At 45.0% G+C, this 3,161-nt stretch overlaps 1 pseudogene; it reads left to right on the top strand.

Moving 5' to 3' along the window:
- Positions 1–299: 299 nt before the first annotated feature.
- Positions 300–2,044, top strand: LOC105571248 (annotated as a pseudogene).
- Positions 2,045–3,161: the final 1,117 nt, after the last annotated feature.

The following is a 3,161-nucleotide window of genomic DNA, read 5'->3' as shown; positions in this document are numbered from 1 at the left end:
TGTAATAGAGTCACATGCAAGTGTTCCGAATAATACGAACGTGAAAAGACGCTAGTGCGACAACATGGATCAAGATCTGGCAGAGCGAGCTGACAGGATCGCCACATTGGGTGATTATTTGGGGTGGCTGCAGCAATGCGACGAGTGCATCGCAGAGCTAGAGGAACAGAGCCGTATCAAGCGTCCAAGGTTGTCCATTGGCAACAGACAATCGCTGGTGGCTCGAATCGCGCGACTCGAGTGTGTCAAGTGCCGAGTTGAAAGTCGATTCGTACATTTCGGTGGTGGTGCCGGACCTTCTTCGAGCGCGCAACTGACGTGGCGCGAGATCGACACCGCGTTTGACAGTCGCGTGCTAACCGGTGTGGTGATTAACGTGGTGTACATCGAGCCGCGAAAATTTCTCGAGGACGCTCGCGATGTAGTAGTCGAGCACGTACGAGACGCTATCGAGCGCTATAATTGTGTAAAGGTGAATACCGCGTTCAACGGGGAGTTTGTGGCGGGTGACAAACGTGCAAATAAAAGCATAAATACAAAAATCTATGAACTATTCCGTACAACAGATTTGCACGAGTGGTACGAGTCGCGCGTAATCGGTCCGATTCTAACCGAACTCGAAGAGTTTCAGGAGCGTGATAGCGGGTGGGCGCTGTCGCGTATACACAACGTAACTATTAACGTAAACAAGTGTAATCCTATGCGCGCAGGATGCCATATAGACATACCAGAAGTGGTGAAACGGAAGAAAGCAGTGATCAACGTACGATCCAAGGACAATGCGTGTTTCGCGTGGTCGGTGGTCGCCGCTCTCTATCCGGCTGAAAGAAACATGGATCGGAAATCGTCGTATCCGCATTACAGCGATGTGTTAAACCTGCGAGACGTTCCAATGCCAATGACATTAAATGGTATTAAAAAGTTTGAACGGTTGAACAGTATTTCCATCAATGTGTACAGCATCGATGAAAAGAACAATTGTGAACACGCAATCGTATCGCTACGAGTTGCTGACGAGAAGAAGGAGAAGCACGTGAACCTATTATACCTGCAAGATCAGGGGGATGCTGAAGTGGTCCACTTCGTCTGGATAAAGAATTTATCCCGCCTCGTCAGTTCTCAACTCAACAAAAATGGACACAAAGTATATTTGCGATCGGTGAGTATCAATAAAATTTACGAAAAATTGTTTTATTTTATAAAATATATATATAAATGTTTTTCAAATATTTTTTCAGATGCATGCATTATTTCCATTCAAATGGAAAGTTGGAAGCCCACAACGTGGACTGTCAGCAGATAAATGACCGCGATCGTATTACCCAGCGAGAAGGACAAGTGGCTCAGCTTCGATAACTACAGCAGAAAGGAACGCGTGCCGTTTGTAGTGTACGCGGACCTTGAGTGCATCTTGAAAAAGACTGATACCGATACAGATACCAAAGCATACCAGCACCACCAGGTATTTAGCATCGCGTACTACGTTCACTGCTCGTACGACGACTCGCTGTCAACGTACCGTTTCCGCCGCGACATTGATTCTAGCGATCTTCGCGACCATTGCGTCGCGTGGTTCGCCGAACGACTAGAAGAATTAGCACATCGTGTACAGAATATTCTGTCGAGTTAAAGCCTATCACACAATAGGAAAGCACAGGCAATAGGAACAGGGAATAACACAGGCAACAGAAATAACTAAATTCCAACTTACTAAAAACCGTGTATCGACGCACAATGGAATATGGAATAGGCAATAGGAACAGAATTTCCGACGCGTTGGATTTCTGTTCCCTATTGCCTGTGCCTGACCTACCTGACCAATCACAGTTGAGACTGGGACAGACACGTGGTTTTAAAATGCAGATGATTGGACAGCACGCCTATTGCCAACGAACCATTGTGTCTTGGCATTACATAGATTTCTATTCCCTATTCCTATTCCCTATTCCTATTGCCTGTGCTTTCCTATTGTGTGATAGGCTTTAATGTCCCTATAGAAAATTTGTCGAAGGAACAGTGGGGGGCATACCGTAGCGCCACGCACTGTCACATATGTGAAAACCCGTTCGCACAGGATGACGATAGAGTACGCGACCATTGCCATCTAACCGGGCGATATAGAGGCCCCCGCATTCTAATTATAACTTAAATTACAAAGATGCATATTTCATTCCAATCATTTTTCATAATTTATCCGGCTATGACGCACATTTCATAATTAAAGAAAGCGCTACAGCGTTCGAGGGAACCGTCGAGCTACTTCCCATCAATAAAGAAAAATATATATCGTTCACGAAGAACGTCAAGGATACGATGTGCAATAAAGGGGAGAAGTGTGTCAAACTGCGATTTATTGACTCATACAAATTTCTGAGTACTAGCCTCGATAGATTGGCATCGTTTCTCCATAGAGACCAATTAAAAATTGTACGATCTGAATTTTCAAAATTATCCAGCGACGATTTCGATCTATTGACGCGTAAAGGTGTGTTTCCATATGAATATGTGGATTGCGCGGACAAGCTGCAGGACTCGCGTCTACCTCCGCGCGAGTCATTTTTCTGTCAGTTTGCCAGTCAGTTCTCTGACCGGTGACACCGTATCAGAGAGCGATTACATGCATGCTTTGAATGTCTGGAAACGATTCTCCATCCAAACCCTAGGCGACTACAGCGATTTATATTTGAAAACCGATGTCTTGTTATTGGCCGACATTTTTGAAAATTTTCGCGATAGTAGCATCAACAGTTCTGGATTATATCCCGCGTATTATTATACATTACCAGGATTCACGTGGGACGTCATGCTGAAACACACGCGTATAAATTTCGAGCTGCTCACGGACATTGACATGGTCATGTTTGTGGAACGCGGCATACGCGGTGGTCTCAGCCAATGTTCCGGTAGATATGCTCGAGCCAATAACAAGTACATGCAGTCTTACGATCCATCGAAAGCTTCCTCATACTTGATGTACTTTGATGTCAATAATTTGTATGGTTGGGCGATGTGTCAACCACTACCATATGCAAATTTTCGATGGGTCACTAACGTTACTGATTTTAATGTAATTGCGATCGCTGTGGACTCATCGACAGGTTACATTCTCGAGGTCGATCTCGAAGACCCACAAAGTATACACGACAAGCACACTGACCTAC

The sequence above is a fragment of the Vollenhovia emeryi genome, unplaced genomic scaffold (genome assembly GCF_000949405.1).
Source record: "Vollenhovia emeryi isolate VEMERY1.0 unplaced genomic scaffold, V.emery_V1.0 DF940968.1, whole genome shotgun sequence".
Lineage (NCBI taxonomy): Eukaryota > Metazoa > Arthropoda > Insecta > Hymenoptera > Formicidae > Vollenhovia > Vollenhovia emeryi.
Note: the sequence above shows the minus strand (reverse complement) of the source record. Positions and strands in the feature narration are given on the sequence as shown.